Source organism: Schistocerca cancellata, chromosome 6 (assembly GCF_023864275.1).
Source record: "Schistocerca cancellata isolate TAMUIC-IGC-003103 chromosome 6, iqSchCanc2.1, whole genome shotgun sequence".
NCBI classification, from domain to species: domain Eukaryota; kingdom Metazoa; phylum Arthropoda; class Insecta; order Orthoptera; family Acrididae; genus Schistocerca; species Schistocerca cancellata.
This window is the reverse complement of record NC_064631.1, coordinates 40,306,294-40,321,872: the sequence shown is the minus strand read 5'-3', so window position 1 is coordinate 40,321,872 and position 15,579 is coordinate 40,306,294. Positions and strand designations below refer to the sequence as shown.

Below are 15,579 nucleotides of genomic sequence, written 5' to 3'. Positions count from 1 at the left end.
GCATTTCTTCTCCTTTGCCTTCAAGTACAGGTTATAGAAGTACCCATTAAAATTCGTGAAATTGATGGACTCAAACTCTCTCTCACTCACACTCTCTCTCTCTCTCTCTCTCTCTCTCTCTCTCTCACACACACACACACACACACACACACACACACACACATACATACATACATACACACAATGCAACGCAGAACACCTGAACACCTTGAAGTACCACATACGAGATCTTCATATTCCATGGTTGCGACGCATAACCTATCAGTCCTACAGAAAAAATGAACAGGACTTTCTTCCGGAAAATTTGACGTCGCGTTGCAAAACATTGCGAACGCAACCATTGGGTCTCAGCTGCATTGCGGTGCGTGTCCCCATAGATCAGTATCATATCGCTGTGGTCTTCGTTGGAGTACATTGCAGCTGTTACCTGTTCGACTGTAAGACGTCACTCGAACTACAGACGGACAGACACGCGACTTTATCAGAACGGATGGCTCTAAGCACTATGGGACTTAACATCTGAAGTCATCAGTCCCCTCACCTTAGAACTACGTAAACCTAATTAACCTAAGGACGTCACACACATCCATGCCCGAGGCAAGATTCGAACCTGCGACCGTAGCAGCAGCGCGGTTCCGGACAGAAGCGCCTAGAACCGCTCGGCCACACCGGCCGGCTATGAGAATGGAACCAGGAGGTAAACGCATGCAGATAGCGTCACAGCTCGGAGGAGTTTCGCTTGTACGTGCACTTCCGCTTTGGATAGCACTGACGAGGAAACCTTCCTGCACTGACGTATGCGGTAAACGTAAAACTATAGAGGGTGGCTTGAGTGGGCCACCTGGTATTTACAAGGGGAGGTCGAAAATTATCTACACTTTTACTTCTGCAATGTATCTATTTACCAAAAAAATGGTATTTCGAATTGAACATTATTTTTCAAGACGTACTCCTCTTTCAATGCACTTGGTCCAGCGGTCTATCAGCTTCCGTAACAGTACCAAGGAGAAGGTTTCCGGTTGATCGTTAAACCATCTTAACACCGCATGGCACCTCCATATCTGAGGAAAAACGACGACCGTGCAAAGAAACCTTGAGTGGCTCAAACAAATTAATGTCGGTGGTACCAAGATCTGGGCTGTAGGCAGGGTGTCCTAGTAGCTTAAAACCCAATTTCTTCACGATTTCCTTGGTGTGTGGGCACGCGTTTTCAAGAGACAGCAACACACACTTCTACAACAGTCCTCTCCGTTTGCTGCGAAGTGCTCGCTTTAGTTCGCTTTCCAATAACCCACTGCAAGACTCGCTGTTGATGGCTGTTCCTTCTGAAACCGAGCGAGTTGGTGCAAAGGTTAGTACGCTGGGCTCGCATTCGCGGGGAGATGGTTCAAATTTCCATCCGATCATGCACATTTAGGGTGCCCGTGATTTCCTAAATCGATCCATGAGAAAACCGGTATGGCTCCTTTGAAAGGGGGCGACCGATTTTCTTCACCATTCTTTTGTAATTCGTTGTGCTCCGTCTCTAGTGACCTCGCTGTCGAATCTAAAATCAAAAATGGTTCAAATGGCTCTGAGCATTATGGGGCTTAACATCTTAGGTCATCCCCTAGGACTTAGAACTACTTAAACGTTACTAACCTAAGGACATCACACACATACCTTCCCGAGGCAGGATTCGAACCTGCGACCGTAGCGGTCGCGCGGTTCGAGACTGAAGCGCCTAGAACCGCTCGCCCATACGGGGTGGCTGTCGACTCTAATCATCCCTCCTTTCATGTTCCTTTTGTCATGTACTGTTCCAGTAAAGCTCCACCTGGTAACAAAAGATGGTTAGCATAACCTTTCCTGCCGATGGCAATGTCCCAAACTTTTTGGTCTTTGGTGATTCGGTGTGTTTCCTCTCCATACCTTGACGTTTTGTTTCTCGCTGGTAGTGATCAACACACGGTTCATCATTGGCTACTATCCTGGTCCAGAATGAGACGCCTTATGTTTTGCTACGATCAAGCAAGAGCTGGCAGATGTCAGCACGTCTAACCTTGAGTTTTTCGGTAAGCTGACTTTACCCATCGCACAGAAACTTTATGGTAACCAAATTCATCGTTTATGATTAGATTAGAACAATACTGACGCCCGAAGAAGATGATACCATATCACTAATCCGCTAAAGCCACCTCTTAAGATTGCTGAATTTTTTGGACAGTTGCGCGCATTGAAGGACAGCCTACTCTCTCTTTAGGTATCACAATCGTCCAGCCAATTTTAATATCTTGATCCACAATTAAACACTTTTGCGTGACATAGTATTGTCCTGAATTTGTACAATTAATTTCGGTTCTTTTCGCCCCTTTCGACCAAAGAAGTCGAGTCACTGTTCGTTGTTCCTCATCGGCGAAAATTACTAGCGGAGCTGACAAATATACGCTATCACTGACAGAACGTAACTGAATTGGTTGAGGTCTAATAACTGACGCGTGCAGTGGTACTGTAAGCGTTCATGTGCATTGTAGATAATTTTGGACCCTCCTTCATCGACAATGTCCCTCTGTGTGCTACAAATGGGACGTCATACAGGTATAGTAAGAAAACAAGTGGTCGAAATATGGAAACCTGAGGAAAAACTCCATTGCAGTACCGCAATCAAATGAAAGTTTATTTTCTGTTGGCGTAAAAAGAATTTTCGTTCTACGACATTAATATTAGTGAAGCCATCTCCATGTCTTTCCACTACTGAATAACGCTGTAAATTATTTAAAAGCATAAAAATTTGCACACAGTCAAAATTCTTTACTAGGTGATGGTAACAATATTGCATCAGCGCTAGGATATTTCATTTGGTTTTAATATACGTTGCAAGGGCTTAGAAATATCTACCCTCAAAATATTTTCCTACTGAAGCTTTTATAAATTCATGGTAATAGTCAAGCTTCATTACAATTCCAGACATATATTTTTTATACTAAACATATAGCTGTAATATTCTGGGTACGTTTCATTAGTCTTTAACATCAAGTTTCATTACGGATTCATTGGATAACATATTGTATGGGAAAAAAATTATCTTTTGGGAATGACAGTGTAAATATAGTTTCCTGTGAGCATTAATTTCATCAGACTTGATACTCCTCTGTAGGAAATGCCCGACAGTGATGAGGAAGCCAGGCGAGCTCTTTAGAAAACATCTAATATTGATGTAACAGGGACCAACAAACATTATTGAATAACCACGTAACCTGATTTTCGAAAGTCAGCTCACTCAGTCCCAACAGTATCTCACTCCACACAGGATGTTATGTGACCTTGCCTGACCATTCAGAGATAAACTTATATAACGTCGGCAATGTGGTATTCGTTAAAAAGAAAAAAACGAGGAGACGCACTTGTCATTCATCCGATAACCTTCTGACGCGTGTTCTGTTTCCCAGCATTGTCTTCTTTGTTACAGTTCAGCTTATGGACGCCTACAGCTAATTCACATTACTTACTAATGGAGAAAAACTTATAAATGTGAATTTCGATAATGTGTTCGAGCCTGAAAAGTTTTTGTTGGTATCTTTGCTGCAAGACAATAATCAAAACTGGAATAGAGACATTAAGTATATCATGTGTACTCCGGAGAACCAAAGACATATTTGGCGAGATACAGAAATTGGAAGAAAAAACAATAAGATAAACCTGACGTACAGTACGCGAACGTACTTTCCAGTCATGTCATTCCGAGGTTCTATTCATACGCAGAACAACACCTGTTTGGTGCACAGAGACTGGAAAAGCTGGAAATGACAGAATCCGGTGCCAATACGTCTTTCCATATATCTGTGGCCATATTGTTAACAACACTTCCAACAGCTGTTGAAGAGTCCATTGTGAAAGATCCACGTAGCAAACAGTTTTTCGAATATCATGAAAATGCAGTGAGTCGTAGGTGGGGGATGTACCTCGGTGATTTCCCTTGATTTTTTTTCAGTAATTTACGGACATTCCTAGGCTTGTGACAGGGCATCCGGCGCAAGAAAGACATTTGTCGTGTCCAGTTGGTCGTGGTCTTCGAGGAAGCACGCTTAACGAACTACGTCCGGAGTGTCTTCCACACAGAGTTGTAGTACTTGAGAATGACGTGAAAACATTACGTAGAGTGACGTAAATGCTGCCTTTTCAGCGCCGTGTTCTTTCAGAAATCCTTTCATGAGCGTGTTTACTCCCAAGTTTTGTCCAAACACGCTTTATTCTGTGCGTCCTATGAAACAGGAAGAATACTATCGGAAAAGGCTACTGAACACACATCAGCCACAACCCAGTTTAGATAATGTCGATCCGATTCTTTTTCGTCGATGCGCGACTAAAGACATCGAAGTGTCTGCTTCGGGACGCCATACACAGCTCTATTCTTATGGTTTGGTTGGCTCTTGGTTTAGATGGACGATTGATTGTAGTGTTGCAGTTGCACACACATAGGTGTAGTCTACCCTCAGCTGCAATATCGATGGTACTTGGATTTACGACAGTAATTCGCTGTGGTACCACTATTTGACTCTCCAGTCATGGCACACATAATTCCCCAGAGGGGCACGAATAGTTCTTGAAACTCGTCCTTAGGATATAGTGTCCTTGGCTCGAAAGGCGATGAAAATACCTTTTTTGAAACTTGGATGAATCGGTTCCTGTGCGCTTGGTACCCGATCTGTCAGTTGCTTTTTTTGTATCTGCTTCGTCAGTCGCCACGTCTAGGAACTGATCCTGGCTCTGTGGGTTGACACTGGGAGCGACTGCGTTTTCATGAAGTCTCTCCAGATTTCCTTTCATTAATTCTTCGTACTCAAATTTCTCTTCTGTGATAACATTAATGTGCACTACAGTAATCAACAATATCAACAATAACAATATAATCTTCATCATCAGTATCGTCACCATGGTATAAATCACCACCACAGTGGTCAAACGCACCATTAGCGTGATTAATACCACAGTCACCATGATAAATATCACTTGTTATCATTATCATAGCCAATATCAGCGTCATCATCACGCCCAATACCAACATCACGATAAAAATCATCATTATCCTCATAATCGTACAATCTGTTCGGAGTTATAACACTAAATCGCTTTTCCCGCTGGGGGACAGACTTCTTCCTTTTTCGCCCTTTGTACACGTTGTAGCCAACGTGATTTTGTTTTAGTACTAGTTTGATAATTAGTTCTCCTCTTCTGTCGTTATCTGGGATGAGACTGCATATATTGACACTCGATAAAAATTGCATTTCTGATGGCTAAATTTTTGTAATGGTCCATGTTTCAGAAGCGTGCAGAAATGCTGGAAGTGCCATACTTCATAGAATTTAAGTCTTTTTTTATAATTTTTAGGCTTTTACTGCTGTTAAGGTGAGGAAATGGAAATTGATTTCTTTTATAGTGATACTTTAGTCCTTGTAAAGGTCTGATGTGTGAGACTCATTTAACTAGCTTATTTCTGTGGCAGTTTTTGAGCCTACTGAATGTCCCCACCCTGCCGTGTCATTACTTTTTTGTTTTCGGCTCAGAGGTTTGGCTTATTGCATTATGGCTTCTGTAATTCATCTACTAGCTCCTGTGTTTCCTATTTCCAAAGTGGACTACATACTAGCAGCATATAACACATTTTTAGGAAATAAATTTTGTTTCCCGTAGTCCTTTATTATAGTCATTCCTCCGTACCCCTATAATGGAAATAAGAGATCAGATTTCACACTTTTTACAGTCCTTTTGGTATTACTAGTTTTTGTTGTTTTATTATGTACACCCATTCCAGTTCACCTGATTAAAGATTTAGTTTCAGTCAGGTGTGTGAATTTCAATCATCATTGTTACCTGTAAATTAAGGCTAGTTTTTTTAGAAAGCTTCATCGTATTTCGTACATGCAATGAGCCTCTCTAATGCAAATTAGTGCCATTAGAACTACAACATAGTTAAAGATATGGTCAGTATATCTTGAGAACATACTCGCACACCGTATCTATGAAAATCTAAGAATCAACCGGAGCTGTTTGTTTCCCGTCTCTCGCCGCGTCCCTCGGTCTGTTAGAGCAGAATATACCCTCTGTGCTGTGACCACAGGTTTTTTATTAAAACAGCAGCTGAAAGGTCCCTTCGCGAGCAGAAATACCCGGAAACTACCTCTGGGCGACGGTGCGCTATCATTACTTCATGCCATGTGGCTTTCCGAGATGACTTGTTAACGTGTCCTGCCTGCCGTTGTGGGTGGCTTTCGCCGAAACGCGTCTCTTTAACCGTTAATGACGCGCGCTGTCCGAACAAGTTGGGTGTGGCTCGAAGGCATCTAGCACGCGAGGGTGTTCACATCGTCCTAGCTGCATGTACCCACGGATATTCACTAACGTGACCAGGACCTTCAACACTTACGAAAACTTTATTTTGCTTAGATGGGGGTTGACAGACCGAAAGATTATCATTAAAATTTGGCAAGACTTAATACATAATTCAATAGTTCTGAAAGAACTCCACTAACGGTAAGAATCACCTATTTAAAAAGGGCAGATAATGATCCGCTTTTGGGACCAGATACAGATCACAATCTTAATTTGAAAACACACACACCAAAATTAACAAAGCTACGGTTCTGTGCGCATGATTATTGCTATAAATGATTTAAAGATAAAGAATCAAGCTTATTCTGCATTTTTCCATCCCTAATCGGTTACAGTATCATAGTTTGTGGAGACTTCATTTATGGGCTTAGTATTTTTAGAACACAATGGCGAATTATAAGAATCACATTGGGCGACAGTTCTGGACCATCCTATACAGACATTTTCAAAAATTTGCTACTTCACCATTTAAGGTCCTTTGTCATTCTAAATATATCATATTTCTCAAAAAATAGTGCAAACCACGGAGGTAATATTAGGACTGAAAACGAACTCTATAGACTTTGGTTCTATTGAATATTCCAATCCATCACATTATTCCCCATTCTTTTGGCTACAGAACACTGTTTTTCGACAAAATCTCTGCCCCATGCAACGGCCTTACGCCACCTTACTGGGAGGACCTGTATGGTACCACTCTATTGGTCTGTCGGTACCAACTTCTTGCTCATCAATTGTTTGTTGTTGTGGTCTTCAGTCCAGAGACTGGTCTGATGCAGCTCTCTATGCCACTCTATCCTGTGTAAGATTTTTGATCTCCGCGTAACTACTGCAACATACATCCTTCTGAATCTGTATAGCGTATTCATGCCTTGGTCTCCCTCTACGATTTTCACCCTTCGCGCTTCCCTCCAGTACTAAACTGATGATCTCTTGATGCCTCAGAACATGTCCTACCAACCGATCCCTTCTTCTAGTCAAGTTGTGCCACAAACTCCTCTTCTCCCCAATTCTATTCAGTACCTCCTCATTAGTTACGTGATCTACCCATCTAATCTTCAGCATTCTTCTGTACCACCACATTTCGAAAGCTGCTATTGTCTCCTTGTCTAAACTGTTTATCGTCCATGTTTCACTTCCATACTTGGCTACACTCCATACAAATTCTTTGAGAAAGGACTTCCTGACACTTAAATCTATACTCCACGTCAATAAAGTTCTCTTCTTCAGAAATGCTTACCGTAACATTGCCAGTTTAGATTTTATATCCTCTCTACTTCGACCACCATCAGTTATTTTGCTCTTCAAATAGCAAAACTCCTTTACTACGTTAAGTGTCTCATTTTCTAATCTAATTCCCTCAGCAACGCCTGATTTAATTTGACTACATTCCATTATCCTCGTTTTTCTTTTGTCAATGTTCATCTTATATCCTCCTTTCATGACACTGACCATTCCGTTCAACTGCTCTTCCAGGTCCTTCGCTGTCTCTGAGAAAATTACAATGCCATCGGCAAAATTCGAAGTTCTTATTTCTTCTACATGGATTTTAGTTCGTACTCCAAGTTTTTCTTTCTTTCCTTTTCTACTTGCTCAATATACAGATTGAATAACATCGGACATAGGTTACAGCGCTGTCTCTCTTCCTTCTCAACATTGCTTCCCTTTCATACCCCTAGATTCTTATAACTGCCATCTGCTTTCTGTAAAATATGTATGGTAAATAGCCTTTCGCTCCCTCATTTTATCCCTGCCACCTTCAGAATTTGAAAGAGAGTATTCCAGTCAACAATTTCAAAGGCTTTCTCTAGGTCTACAAATGCTGGAAACGTAGGTTTGCCTTTCCTTAATATATATATATATATATATATATATATATATATATATATATATATTCTAAGATAAGTCGTAGGGTCAGTATTGCCTCACGTGTTCCAACATTTCTACGGAATCCAAACTGTTCTTCCCCGAGGTTGAGTTCTACCAGTTTTTCCATTCGTCGGTAAAGAACTCGTGTTAGTATTTTGCAGCCGTGACTTATTAAACTGATAGTTCGGTAGTTTTCACACCTGTCAACACTTGCTTTCTTTGGGATTGTAATTTTTATACTCTTCTTGAATTCTGAGCGTATTTTTCCCGTCTCATACATCTTGCTCACCTGATGGTAGAGTTTTGTCAGGGCTCGCTCTCCCATGCGTATCAGTAGTTCTGATGGAATGTTGTCTACTCCCGGGGCTTTGTTTCGACTCAGGTCTTTCAGTTCTCTGTCACACTCTTCTCGCAGCATCATAGCTTCCACTTTATCTTCATCTAAGTCCTCTTCCATTTCCATAATATTGCCTTCAAGTACATCGCCCTTGTATAGACCCTTTATATACTCCTTCCAACTTTCTGCATCCCCCTTCTCTGCTTAGAAGTGGTTCTCCACCTGAGCTCTTGATTTTCGTGCATGTGGTTCTCTTTTCTCCAAAGATCTCTTTAGTTTCCCTTACCCCTAGCAATATATGCCTCTACAACCTTACATGTGCGCTGTAGCCATCCCTGCTTAGCCATTTTGCACTTCCTGTCGATCTCATTTTTGAGACGTTTGCTATCCTTTTTGCTTGCGTCATTTACTATATTTTTATATTTTCTCCTTTCATCAACTAAATTCACTATCTCTTCTGTTACCCAAGGATTTCTACCAGCCTTCATATTTTTACCTACTTGATTCTCTGCCGCTTTCACTATTTCATCTCTCAAAGCTTGCATTCTCCTTCTACCGTATTTCTTTTCCCCGTTCTTGTCAATCGTTCCCTAATGCTGTCTCTGAAACTCTCTGCTATCTCTGGTTCTTTCGTTTATCCAGGTCCCATCTCCTTAAATTCCGTTTTAATCTACAGTTCATATCCAACAGATTTTGGTGAGAGTTTATTTCTCCCAATGGAAATGCCTTACAATTTAGAACCTGGTTCCTAGATCTCTGTCTTACCATTATATAATCTACCTGAAATCTTTCAGTGTCTCCAGGCCTCTTCCACGTACACAACCTTCTTTCATGATTCTTCAACCAAATGTTAGCTATGATTGAGTTATTCTCTGTGCAAAATTTTAACAGATGGCTTCCTCTTTCATTCCTTACCCCCAGTCCGCATTCTCCTACTACTTTGCCTTCTCTTCCTTCTCCTACTATCGAATTCCAGTCCCCAGTTACTATTAAATTTTCGTCTCCCTTCACTATCTGAAGATTTTCTTTTGTCTCGCCATACACTTCTTCAATCTGTTAGTCATCTACGGAGCTAGTTGGTATATAAACTTGTATTACTGTGGTAGGGGTGGGCTTCGTGTCTATCATTGCTACATAATGCGTTCACTATGCTGTTGGTAGTAGCTTACCCGCGCTCCTATTTTTTTATCCATTATTAAACCTACTCGTGCTTTACACCTGTTTGATTTTGTATTTAGCAGTCACCCTCCTCCCACCGAACTTCGCTACCCCCGACTTCATCTAGCTTTAACCTATCCATTTTTAAATTTTCTAATCTACCTGTCTAATTAAGGGATCTGACATTCCGTGTTCTGATCCGTAGAATGTCAGTTTTCTTTCTCCTGATAAGTCCTCCTGAGTAGTCCCCGCCCAGAGATCCCGTTTCCAACGTGCCGTCTGCCCATTATATTTTAATAAACTTAAACATGGTCCGTAGTAGACTGTAAGGCGATTTTTTTTTATTTAATCGTGCGATTAGCCAATTCCGACTACGAGTCATTATCAAGCATCTGTAATACCATGGAAAAGCACTACATTATCTGCATACATAGCTATGTATAAATAACACTTCCACATCTCACATTAAGATAAAACATTACTGCACAAATTTCTTACTTACATTTGTAACATCTGTACTTCATGTCGTTTTCAAGTCACTCTTAATTACAAGTGTAAGGTGGCCATATTCCGTCGTTTTAGGAAAGGATCCACACTACACTGACACCTTTTAAATCGTATTCTGAACTTTGCTCTATGTGCAACCACATGGTAACTTACAGCAGCTGGTAATTTGTTGTCACAGATTCATATTCATCCAATGACTTGAAGACTCTTGATAGCACGTATCATAGGTTTGTCACATATATTGCTGGCGTGCCAGACTTAGTTGCTGTCATGTGTAAAAATAGTCAGCGACCAAAGAATACATTAGGGGCATACAAATGAACATAAAATAAAACTACATTATTTTACACGTCATATTAACAAAAATTTACATGGGGTACGGACAAAATCAACTACTGGTGTGCCAGGTATGATGACTGCCTTATATCATAAGACGTGAGTGTCTGAAAGCTTTGTCGTTTGTTCTACTTCTCTGCATTTGACATCAAAACTTCTTCGTTTGCACCGGTGGTGCGCCTCAGAGTAAACATCACATTTACGACGGACATTGCCAGGTGGTCTCATCATTGGGGAAAGTGCCTGACGCAAACAAGATTCTGAAATAGAACAGATCTGAGCTATTCGCACCCGTTTAATAGCGCGATAACTGCGCTTGGTTTGTAGCATTCGCTACTGCCGGATCACATCTGTTTACAGCAGATTTATTAAGCGGCCTTAACGTGGGGATTGTTGTCCGCTGGAAACCATGTCTACAAGTCGCTGCCAGGGTGCGGGGCAACATGTCACTTGTATTTTGTGCAGGGCCGCGACGAGTCGAATAATGGACTGCTCGCTTGGAAAGCGATTCATCTTTAATGCGAACATTTTAGGTTAGGCTTTACCGTGACTGTTATTGACATTAAAGGAAACAACAAGTTTACTGTCACCTGTCACTGTTTATTTATCTCCACGACGCGTTTCAAAGGTTTAAACCCCCATCATCAGGTGGATTTACATTTATTAATATAACATTTGTGCGTGTGTTGTGCTACGATTTTTTGGAGGAACTTACTTGTGGCACTGTCTAGTGGAGAAACAAAACACTATTCCAGAACATGGTTTTGGGTTTCTTTTGACAAATAATTAAACGTGTATCTAACGGTAAACATAAAATAAGTAAAATGAAGTACCTCCAGTGGTCACAGATTCTTTTCATTTACATTGTGATCAACACAAATTCTCAAGGACTACTACAGGTATTTTCATCTGGTTCTCAGTAACAGCTAGAGTTATTCAAGAGAAGGTTTGTGTAGATACACATGTGATCAAAAGTGTCCGGACACCCCAAAAACATACTTTTTCTCATATTAGATTCATTGTGCTGCCACCTACTGCCAGGTAATCCATGTCAGCGACCTCAGTAGTAGAACTTCGAACGTGGTCAGGTGACTGGGTGTCACTTGCGTCATACGTCTGTACACGAGCTTTCCACACTCCTGAACATTCCTAGGTCCACTGTTTCCGGTGTGATAGTGAAGTGGACACGTGAAGGGACAGGTACAGCACAAAAGCGTACAAGCTCATCTCATCTGTTGACTGACAGAGACCGCCGAAAGTTGAAGAGGGGCCGGCCGTTGTGGCGGAGCTGTTCTAGGCGCTTCACTCCGGAACCGCGCTGCTGCTACGGTCGCAGCTTTGGATCCTGCCTCGGGCATGGATGTGTGTGAGGTTCTTAGGTTAGTTACGTTTAAGTAGTTCTAAGTCTAGGGGTCTGATGACCTCAGATGTTAAGTCCCATAGTGCTTAGAGCCATTTTTTAGTTGAAAATGGTCGTAATGTGCAATAGGCAGACATCTATCCAGACTATCACACGGGAATTCCAAACTGCATCAGGATCCACTCCAGGTACTATCACAGTTAGGCGGAAGGTGAGAAAACTTGGATTCCATGGCCGAGCGTCTGTTCATAAGCCACACATCGCGCCGGTAAATGCCAAACGACGCCTCGCTTGGTATAAGGAGCGTAAACGTTGGACGATTGAACGGTGGAAAAACGTTTGTGGAGTAACGAATCACGGTTCACAATGTGGCGATCCGATGGCAGGGTGTGGGTATGGCGAATGCCCGGTGAACGTCGTCTGCCAGCGTTCGTAGTGCCAACAGTACAATTCGGAGGCGGTGGTCTTATGGTGTGGTCGTGTTTTTCATGGAGGAGGGCTTGCACCCCTTGTTGTTTTGCGTGGCACTATCACAGCACAGGTGTACAATGATGTTTTAAGCACCTTCTTGCTTCCCACTGTTGAAGAGCAATTCGGGGATGGCAATTGCATCTTTCGACGCGATCGAGCATCTGTTCATAATGCACAGCCTGTGGCGGAGTGGTTACACGACAATAACATTCCTGTAATGGACTGGCCTGCACATAGCCCTGAATCCTATAGAACACCTTTAGGATATTTTGGAACGCCGGCTTCGTGCCAATCCGACCGACATCGATACCTCTCCTCAGTGCAGCACTCCGTGAAGAATGAGCTGCCAGTCCCCAAGAAACCTTCCAGCACCTGATTGAACGTATGCCTGCGAGAGTGGAAGCTCTCATCAAGGCTAAGGGTGGGCTAACATCATACTGAATTCCAACATTACCGATGGAGGGCGGCACGAACGTGTAAGTCATTTCCTGCCAGGTGTCCGGATACTTTTGATCACATAGTGTACAAACATCCCCTAAGAGTCTATTCCTATAACATATACAGCGTCTGTAATGATAATTATGGTAAGTGAAAGAGGGTTGCAGTTCCATATTTTGGAATGAGGTCCTGACATCCTATAAAATATCCGTCGAAGCATTCCACGGGGCAGTTCGCTATTTGTGCAGCAACAACAGCTCTGTGTGTTTTTCGTATCGTTTTGTTGTCTGAAAACTTTCGACAGGTCTAAGTAGTAATCGCAACACATACGAGAGCTGACGAAGTCAACGCACCTGTAATTGCTAGCTAGCATAGCATTTTAATATAACCCCAAAATTAGTAAAGTAAATAGAAAAACTAAAATAGCGAATGTGAAATTACGAAAACATTTAACTTAAAATCAAAGCATTCTCGGACGTCTTGGAATTCCCAGGACAGATATCTTCCCAGTATTGATGTCGAAAACAGGCAAAAATCGCCCAGGTTCTCGATTCCCAGGATAGACGAACTATCTATACACATAATTAAGAATGCACGTAATTCTCGGCCGCGCGGGATTAGCCGAGCGGTCTGAGGCGCTGCAGTCATGGAATGTGCGGCTGGTCCCGGCGGAGGTTCGAGTCCTCCCTCGGACGTGGGTGTGTGTGTTTGTCCTCAGGATAATTTAGGTTAAGTAGTGTGTAAGCTTAGGGACTGATGACCTTAGCAGTTAAGTCCCATAAGATTTGACACACATTTTTTTTTGAACGTAATTCTCTTAGCGTGAGTCCTGCTTGAACTTGTCTTACACGTTTTGCAAATTTCTCTACTCCAGTCTACCATTTTTATTTATTTTAAATTTTTTTATGCGGCCCGCCACGAATTCCTGTCCTGTGCCAACCTATTTAATTCAGAGTAGTACTTGCGATCTACATCCTCAGTTATTTGTCGGATGTATTCCAAAGTCTATCTACAATTTTTGCCTTCTACAGCTCCCTGTAGTATCATGAAAGTCATCCCCTGATGTCTTATCATCCTGTCCATTCCTCTTGTCAGTGTTTTCCACATACCTAATCAGTACACCTAATTTACAACATTCGTCTGTAGCACAGCATCTCAAACGTTTCGATTCTCCTCTGTCCCGATTTTCGCCACATTCCGTGTTTCACTGTCAAACAATGCTGTGCTCCAAACGTATATTCTCAGAAATTTCTTCCTCAAATGAAGGCCTATGTTGGATCTAGTAGACTTCTCTTGACCAGCAATGCCCTTATTGCCAGCGCTAGTCTGCTTTCAATGGCATCCTTGCTCCGTCCGTCAATGATTACCTTGCGGTCTAGGCAGCAGTATTCCTTAACTTTATCAATCCTAATATTAAGTTTCTCTCTGTTCTCATATAGTTTCTCCAAAATATTAAAATTTGCTAACATGCTCTTTTTTTACCATTTTTGATTTTATCTGTTCGTTTTAATAATGCCTGTCATGTTTTGTGACTCTGTAGTCTGATATTGTGGCCTGCCTCCTGTGATTACGCTATTTCATGTGTGAGTTTACGCGTCCAGGGGCTCTTACACAAGTGCGGCCGTTTTGTCGTATTCTACGTACTTATGTATGTATTAGAGAAAGCCAACACAGTTGAAGGTGTTACAATAATACACTCCTGGAAATAGAAAAAAGAACACATTGACACCGGTGTGTCAGACCCACCATACTTGCTCCGGACACTGCGAGAGGGCTGTACAAGCAATGATCACACGCACGGCACAGCGGACACACCAGGAACCGCGGTGTTGGCCGTCGAATGGCGCTAGCTGCGCAGCATTTGTGCACCGCCGCCGTCAGTGTCAGCCAGTTTGCCGTGGCATACGGAGCTCCATCGCAGTCTTTAACACTGGTAGCATGCCGCGACAGCGTGGACGTGAACCGTATGTGCAGTTGACGGACTTTGAGCGAGGGCGTATAGTGGGCATGCGGGAGGCCGGGTGGACGTACCGCCGAATTGCTCAACACGTGGGGTGTGAGGTCTCCACAGTACATCGATGTTGTCGCCAGTGGTCGGCGGAAGGTGCACGTGCCCGTCGACCTGGGACCGGACCGCAGCGACGCACGGATGCACGCCAAGACCGTAGGATCCTACGCAGTGCCGTAGGGGACCGCACCGCCACTTCCCCGCAAATTAGGGACACTGTTGCTCCTGGGGTATCGGCGAGGACCATTCGCAACCGTCTCCATGAAGCTGGGCTACGGTCCCGCACACCGTTAGGCCGTCATCCGCTCACGCCCCAACATCGTGCAGCCCGCCTCCAGTGGTTTCGCGACAGGCGTGAATGGAGGGACGAATGGAGACGTGTCGTCTTCAGCGATGAGAGTCGCTTCTGCCTTGGTGCCAATGATGGTCGTATGCGTGTTTGGCGCCGTGCAGGTGAGCGCCACAATCAGGACTGCATACGACCGAGGCACACAGGGCCAACACCCGGCATCATGGTGTGGGGAGCGATCTCCTACACTGGCCGTACACCACTGGTGATCGTCGAGGGGACACTGAATAGTGCACGGTACATCCAAACCGTCATCGAACCCATCGTTCTACCATTCCTAGACCGGCAAGGGAACTTGCTGTTCCAACAGTACAATGCAGGTCCGCATCTATACCGTGCCACCCAACGTGCTCTAGAAGGTGTAAGTCAACTACCCT

General features: G+C 43.1%; 1 protein-coding gene across 1 annotated transcript in view; it reads left to right on the top strand.

Moving 5' to 3' along the window:
• Positions 1-15,579, top strand: part of LOC126191198 (putative phosphatidate phosphatase) — a 354,047-nt gene that overhangs the window by 99,159 nt on the left and 239,309 nt on the right. The gene's annotated exons all lie outside the window — the stretch shown is intronic.